Consider the following 9,187-nt stretch of genomic DNA (forward strand, 5'->3'; position numbering starts at 1 on the left):
CTTACTTTGTGGTTTGTAACTCACATTTGCTTACTTTATTTTTGCTGGCTTAATTTGTTTTAGGCTGTCCAGCATGTCTTTGTTGCTTCAATGCAGCATAGCCTATTTACCTCGCTGACTCGCTCCTTGTATTCTTCCACCAGTGCTCGCTTTCTGTAAACAAGCCTTTACATTTTGTTCTTATCTTGTCATGTTTGCTGTGCATGCAGAGACAGAAGGCAAATGTTGGACTCTGTCTTCCAAGGGAGCTTGGTGTTTACTTTTCTTTCTCTAACTTCAAAGTGAGAGGATTTATGTGACAATCTGGGGGCGTGAAACTGAAGGTTTTTTTTCCTACCACTCCATAAATTTAAGTAATTAAAAGGCCCATATATAGACTGTGCAAATTTTTCAGAAAATATCAGAATTAAGAAAGCACAACCAAAGCAAATTTGTTTGTAATTCTGAAGTGTTGTGGAAGCAAATATTTTATCATGATGAACACAAACCAATACACTTAGTTATACCATTTCCACACATTATAGTTATTATTGTATAGTTTTATCAGCTAAAACTGTATGTCTGTGCAAATCCAATTGTCATTTCAATATAAAATCTGCTGTCTGTCATGGCATAGCTATACCACACCATGAATACTCCACTCTACGCCACTCCACTCCATGCCAATTCACTCTTCAACACTGTATGTCATTTTACTCCACTTTACGGTACACCACTTAATACCCTTCTACTCTATATCACTCCACTCTATGACACCCTACGCCATTCCACTCTGTACCACTCTATGTCATTCCACTCCACTCTATGCCATTCCACTCTACGCTGCTCTGCCCTTCTATGAACATCAATTCTACACCACTCTGATACTTTACTCCTCTTTGCTCTATGACACTTTACTCCACACTGTGAAACTCCACTCTTTGCCCCTTCACTCTACATCCCTCCACTCAGTGACATGCTGCTCTACTCTACACCCCTCCACTCTCTGACCCCCAATGTATGCCACCCCACTCCATGCCCCTTCACTCAATGACACAACACTTTACGACGTGCTGATCTATTTCACTCCACTCTATGACACTCAGTTCCACTCTATGCCATTCCACAATTTGACACTGTAATCCACTCTGTGCCCCTCTACAACACTCTACGCCACTCCACTATATGCAACTCCCTCTATGTCACACCATGCCTCTTTACTCCAATTCTGCACCACTCCACTCAACGACACACTACAGCACATCACTCCATGCCACCGCACTCTATGACACTCCACTCTACAACACTCTACTCCACTCTATGCCCCTCCACTCTATACCACTCAACTCTACTTCACAACACTCTCCTCTACAACACTCTATCACAATCCATGACACTCAACTCTGACACATTACTCCACTCCATGATACTCCACTCTACTCTGCTTCACAACACTCTATGCCACCCCACTCAACAAAATTCTGTGCAACTCCTCTGGATGACACTCTTGTGCACTCTACACCGCTCTACTCTGTGACACTCTATACCCCTCACTCTTTGATACTTCACTCCACTCTCTGCCATTTCACTTTATGCCCCTCCACTCTACTCCACTAAACTATATGCCATACCATGCATACTCTACTATACTCTGCACCACTGTACTCTACTCTACACTACTCCACTCTATGACACTCAACTCTGCTCCACTCCACTCCACTCCATTCCACTCAATGACACTCCAGCTCCATGTTATGACACTCCATTCTACGACACTGCACACTACAATATTTCACTCTACGACATTCCATGACACTCCACTCTACATTACTTTTTGAGCCTTCCCTTCCACACCACTTTCCTCTACACCACTAACTTTCAGCCATGCTGAACATCACTCATGCTGGTGTTCAACATGGATAAAACACTGGCAAAGCCAATAGCTCTTGCCTAAGCAAGAACTATTGACTTTGCCAAAGCTTGTTACTTTTTCTTGTTTCTTTTTGTTTAAGCGCTCTAAGATTTTCAGCTTCCCACTCATGTACTGCTCCACCCATGCTGTCTTTTACAGCAAAGAGGGACGAGAGCATCAAGCTTTTTAAAGGACCAATCAGCAGTCTGGCGAATACGCCAACTCTGCCACAGAGTTGGAATGTGCAAAGACATTGCACCCCGAGATTGGCAGAGGGCCAACGGGTACGAGAAGCCCTTACACAAACTGATGGGCGCTTGTTGTACAAAGAGAGGGTAAGGTGTAGTTTCCCAAGGCAACAAAGAAGTACAAAGAGAGGGTAAGGTGTAGTTTCCCAAGGCAACAAAGAAGTACCACTTTCCTTCTCTTACAATACTCTCGCATTGCGCCATTGTCATTCCATTGATAAGCCAATTTCAGACCTTCAGTCAAATACTAAGAAATAACACTGAAGTCCAGTCAGCATGCATTCTTTAGAGACGGTCGGTATTTCATTAAAGGATGAGGGCAATATTTGGAATTTTAGAAGAATGTCGCAACCCAGACACTAACAAGATAACAGATTCATCAGCCCATCTCCAACACAGGGCAACCACTGTTAACCACACTCAAACCCATAAAATAAAATCACCCATAATAAGGAATTCCCAATCCGCCTCAAAATCCACAGTCACAATCTCTCTTTGGAGCACTGGAGTAGCTGAACAAAAAAACTCTCATAATTTAACTTGTGGACTAATACATATTGTTCAAATTGCACCTTATCCATGCAATCTGCATTTTAACGTGAATGACGTTGCAACTATTACAACACCCACATCAATAAAATTGCATTGTGAAAGAAAACGCAGTCTGGATGAGTGCAGTTATCACAGCAAAGCAAAGATCAGGAGTCATTAACACATGACGGTGGCCTCCTCTACAGAGAAGAGATTGCACAACAGCTCCACGCCTTTCTTGGAGGTTTAGGACTTGCCCCACAAAATAGATAGTGGGCTGCACAGTTAGATGTGAGAAAGTTAGCAAAGTTAAAGGGCAAGCCAGACCAGAGCCAAGCAAAGAGTGTGACTTGGTGCATAGAGCTCGTGCCCTCAAAATATTTGGATTGTAAATCACACTATGAAAATCACATAAAAAAAGATAAAGCCTCTCCAAAATTCAGAAATAGTATATTTATTTTACAAGTGGAAGCTTTCACATTAATACTTCACATTACAGCACTGCACTGAGAAGCACATATTAAAAACCACACGCCCGGATTTATGCTTTTTGACACAAAACTGCGCAAACGCAATTTTACGTCAAAAAGTTTAATGCTGACTAGCGCCATCTTTTAACGCCGCCCGGGCGTCATATTTATAGTATGACGCTGGGTCGCGGTAAAAAAATGTTAGTGTCAATTTTTTTTACGTTAACCATTGCGCCTTGTTGTAAGGCAAAATGATGTTAACGGCAGGAAATTGACTCAGACCCATTTTACGACACGTAAACGTCGCAAAATGGAAATGCACTATTTATATCCGCATTAGCGTCAAATACAGACCCTAATGGAGAAAACAATGCAAAGGGAGAGGCAAAATAGACCCAGAAAGCTAGGAGAGACCCCAGGGGGACCCCAATCAACCAGGAACAAGCCAGGATGACACAGACAAGACCCAGGGGAGGGAGAAGAAAAAGAGAAAGTGTTGTTTCAGTGCAGAGAAGCATGAGATACTAGTGAGAGAGGTGACGGAGCATCAACATCAACTCTTTGTCACCTCCAAATTGCCAATTGGCAGGAGAGAGGCAATTTGGCTGCAGATAGTAGACAACAGTGTGGCAGAGGTCAGGAGAACCGTAACAGAGTTCAAGAAACGCTGGCATTATTGTAAGCGATGGACAAAGGAATAAATGGCAAGGAACAGGAAGGCAGCACTGCAAACTGGTGGTGGGAGTCCAGCACCACAAGAGGACTTGGACGAGATGGAGGAGATGGTTGCAGCGGTCATCCCGGAGGAACTGGTCACTGGAATCGCAGGACAGGACAGCGCTGACTACCAGGAAACACCACAAATGCAGATGCACATGGGGGAAATTAATGTCAAATTGTCAAGTGCTAGAAGTGGGAGGCACATAGGACTCACACAATGGACGTCAAAGGAGCGCGTAGGGACACAGTGCACATGTGCCAAGTTGCACCATGTTGACGTAAGCTACACATGTACCTACGCCTTGGCAGCACCATGCACCATAACACATTGACAACCTGGACACATGTCAATCACAGGCCTAAATACCTACATGTACAAATGCAGCACAGGGGGTGGATGACATGTATAATGACTGTGCCTCTGGTTGTGTCATCACAACATTCTTTGCATATAGTCATATTAACTCTACCAACGTGACCAAGACTTCAAAGACTAGGTAGTCAGTCAATGCAATACCTGGGTTCACGTCATGGTGGTGTCCCTTGCAGTAACACCTTGCAACTGCTCTGCCTTCTTGCCCAAAAACATGTTTGCTGCATCTCACAGCACACAATTCATTGCAACTGTCCCAAAACATGTGCTGGTAGCACCACCACCACCCCGCACATTGACAATACATCCACATAAGGCAGCCACCACACCATCATTCAGTGAGGATGCCCCCTGGGTGCAGGGAACAATAATCCGCGCAGGCGCTGGGGGAATAGGAGGGTGGTCCTGTATCACTAGAAACATGCCACCACCCTGACCAACTAAACTGGTGTAGTGTGGAACCACACATCTTGATGCTGAACAGAAAAGTGCCACTACAGAAAATATGTAAAACAGCTAGCAAACTGTGGGTCACAACAGTTACAGGCTGAACCCACAACTACTCTGACACAACCATGAGAGACACATAGGAATGGGGAAATAAACACACACATATAACACATAGGGTATGACTGTGTACATAATGGTGTATAATTCCACATTGACAGGTGGGGGATGGTACATGGCAAAGTCTGGTGTTAGACTCCTAGTGCAGTGTACCCTTTGCGGTTGGCATGATTAGTAACACTTTGGGTTGGTGGGTGAAAATCTGTCTGCCCATGGTAGCTCTGTGGGGCACTTAGCACAACATTGTTGATTGAGTCAGTGCCAGTCTTGGGGTGCTTTGGGTGTGACAGGACACGCTGCTCTTAGCTCTGCAAATCAGGCAATGAAAGGGCAAAAGGGCAGGGCATGGGACCCCCTGCACTGCCCATGCCAGATGCTTGGGCTGTGCAGGGCACACCATACTACATCACCACCAACCTTTGCATAGGGGTTTCACCGCCATGTAAAGCCTGGTGGAAATGCGGGAACAGACCTGGAGTATAACGTTGAACGTAATACTGGTCTGGTGTCACAAGACAGGTGCCATTGTCAGTCTGTGAGATGCTGGAAACCTGCCAGTAATAGGCCATTGGCCCATGGGGCATTCCCCATTGACAACATTTGCCACTACCACCTGCGCTGATGGGGTGGTCATATAGACAATGGCAGTCAGGTGGTCACAGAAATGCCGCAGTTGAAGGGACCAGTATGACTACCTGCAAAATCACCATCAAACTAGCTTGAGGCCCTGACCTAAGTTCAACTCCAGTTAACTGGCCATGTCCATAAACTCATTTACCATCAGGCACTGTCACATACATTTTGGCAAAACCAGACAAAATATTATACCTATGCTGGTCATCCCTCGGTCCACCCCTGTGCCTGTGTCAAATTAGCTGCACTGACACCATGCTACATTGAGGGGGATATAATAGGTGTGTAGGAAGGTGCACCTACCTGCACAGACAGAAGATACAATTGAACTCAGCTACGTCCATGTGTGCTCTGCAATGTTCCACACGTAGACATATATAAACACGAGGAGCTATCAATGGTACCAAGAACATAGAGTTGAGGCAATTCCAACCCTGGGGTGGTGCAAGGTTACAATACTGAATGGGTGTAAGTGAAACATGTAAGACTGGGACAGCGGCATATTGATATGTGTGGTGCTGTGACGTAAACACTGCCACACCCATTGCAAAGCCACACCATGCAACTGGATGCAAAGGGAGGGTTGAGAATGATAAAATGGTGTCAAGCTACAGAAAGGATATAGATCACACCTGGTAGCTATGACGCAGCAAATTGCCCCACCTGAGATTCCCCTCATTTGACACTCAGGGGGGCCAAAGGGCTGATAGACCGCAACCTTGAAGTACAGGAACAATGTTTGGGAACTAAGACAACAATGTGCCACCAATAGCAAGTCAGTGACATGACATATCAACTGCCACAACACAGAAAGATTGATTTTGAAAAAACTCATTGCAGGGGATGATGGCTCACCTGCTGATCTGCATGTCCTGGAATACCCCAATGACCTGGATGACCAGCTGACAACCATCAGCCAAGAGACCCTCCAGGAAGTACATGTATCCCTCCAGACACAACCTCCAGCCACAAGGAGGAGTAATGATGTAGCAGCCATCCCAGATGCCCCACCCAACAACCCCAATAGTATAAGCTGCCAGCACTGACACAGCTGAGGACTCCAAGGACCCAGGAACCAGCTTTGAGAGGACAGTGGTAGAAGTCCAGCATGAGCTCGCCAAGGAGGTGTGGGTGGGGATGCAAACTATGGAAGCCAGTCTAAAGGGTATGGTAATGTTCATCATTACGGCCACTGACCAGACTGCAACGAAACAAGGCACACACTCCCCAATGCATGGAGTTCAGCAGTGTCTGAAGGACAATGCTGCTGCCATGAGAGAGAGGCCACAACAACCGCCCTTCCAAACTGGCAGCAGTGTGCTTGAGAACAAAATGGACTCCATGCACCGGGAACTGGCCTCCCTCAGGGCAGACATGGCTGCCTACCACAGGGATGTTGGTGCTATTCTCAAAAACCAGCAGTTCCTCCTTGCTGCAGTGATGCAATTTGTTGTCCACAGATGGCAGCTTCTGGGAATTAGAAGTTCTCATCTTCAACCACTGAAGTGTGTGTGGCCCCCTCTACATCCCCTCCACCACCATCAAGGGCAGAAGAGACACAACACACATCGGAGGATGAAGATGTGGAACAGATCATCTTCAGCCATAAGACTTCCCAACAGCACCAGCCCATGCCACATGGCCTGTGTTTTCCTTTGTCCTGTGCTTGAGATCATGCCAGTGTAAGCACAGTTGGATATGTGCACTCTTCAAAGACACACTGTTGACCTGTCTGCTATGGACTGTCATTGTCTCTCACCTACAAACTGGCAAAGCATATTCCTCCGCACTTAACAACACTTCACCCAAGCATGTCCCATGACATGTCCCTTAACCCTGGACGTGTGTTGTGTCACAATTGTATGGATTTCACTAATGCGGGTCACAGACCTGGACATTGTAAATATTGCACTACAACATTTGTAAATAAACACCACCTACACAACCAGCATGTGTATTGTGGCACATCTACTACAATTAGGAATTGTGATGTGTGTAACATTTCTTTAGTCACAGAGTGTCAGTACAAGAGTGCAAGAATATGGGGGCACATATCTACGCACAAGGTTCCTACATGATGAATGACAATGCTTATCCCCTACAAGCAATTCACTGAGTATGTCAAAAAGAGGGAACAGATGTATGCTTCACCCACTACATATGGCAGGAATGGCTGTGAAACAGGTCTCGGGCAATATTGTCAGCTGGGAGTACCAGTAGAACACATTGGTGTGAAACAGAGGTACTTAAACTCATCTGTAATTGTCACTGGTCCTTTTAGCAGGATAAATATATAAAATGCAGGCTGTTGTCAGATGTGCCACAGTGCCCAACATTCCTACACAGGACCCTAACAATGACAGCTGAAATACCACACCTGCCTGTCCAATACAAAGTTAACATAGTCACCTTGCGTGGTGGATACATTGGATGGCAGATGTATAGACAAGTAGATGTGTTGTGGCTGCCAATGTGACAGATCAGTTGTAAACAGGCGATGATCATGTCAAGAGAGGGATTTGGAGGAGGGACGGAATCCCTAGGCCAACACACAATTTTCACTGTGGAAGACCCTGATACACAAGCGTATGACACATGAAGTAAGGGAGTACCCAATGATTATAAATAACAATGAAACTAAACTAATAAGAATGAAGGAAACCTATCCTAACCTAACCTAACCTATTCTAACTATACTTAACCAACAACTAACCCTAACTAACCTATGCTAAACTTACCTAACACATTTAACCTATTCTAACTATACTTAACCAACAACTAACCTTAACTAACCTATGCTAAACTTACCTAACACATTTAACCACACACTATAAACATTGCTCCCCCACCCCCCTTATGTTACGAGACACATGCAGGACAACATATACTAAACTTCACATATACTAACTGTATCTACACAAATATATATTTTGTTGGTATTTTTTTCTTAATTGTTTTTTTAAACACATATATACCCCAACATTACCCGCCAAACCACCCACCCACCCACAGAGTGACATGTAAAAAGTAGAAAACCCACCCCGAAAACCCACTTATCCTAACTAAACTACATACCTACGCTAACCTAACACTAACTCCCTAAAACCAACTATAAAACATTAATACAAATGAGGAGGGAGGGAACAGAACTGGGGGTGAGAGTTCCAAAGCCAATCACAGCTTTGCCCTCTTGAGGTTTTTTTAAATGTATTTCAGTCTTTTGGTGTTTGCTGCCAACCCCTTTTCCAAACTGTCCCCAACCTTTTCAGAACTAGTGTCACATCCCTCTGCTGATCCTGGAGCATTTTCTGGTCCATGGCAGCAGGTGGTGTGGGCTGTGGAACTAATGTGGAAGGTGTTGCAGCTGGCGCTGTAGTTGTGGTGGCAGCTGTGCCCCCCTGCACCGCTGTGGAGCTTGGTCTCCTCTGTGTGGCCACTGCCATTGTGGGGCCCTCCTTGGGTGAACGCCCACCATTCCCCAGTTGATCTTTCTGTGCGATAGCAGTGTGCCACCCACCGGAACCCAGATTCCACTGCCTAGATATGTCTACAGCGTACTGCCCTCTTCTGGAATGCTCGCAGCTCCTCATTGCTCATGTTGGCAGCTGTTAAATTGAGACAGGCAACCATCAGTGTCAGCCCTGTGTGTAGTATATACAAATTATTGGTTTACACTCTACAACTAATTACACATGCACTCCAACTCACATTTCGGAAAAGACAATGGCCCTGATAAATGTAACAACAATGCTGC

Source organism: Pleurodeles waltl, chromosome 6, assembly GCF_031143425.1.
Source record: "Pleurodeles waltl isolate 20211129_DDA chromosome 6, aPleWal1.hap1.20221129, whole genome shotgun sequence".
NCBI lineage: Eukaryota > Metazoa > Chordata > Amphibia > Caudata > Salamandridae > Pleurodeles > Pleurodeles waltl.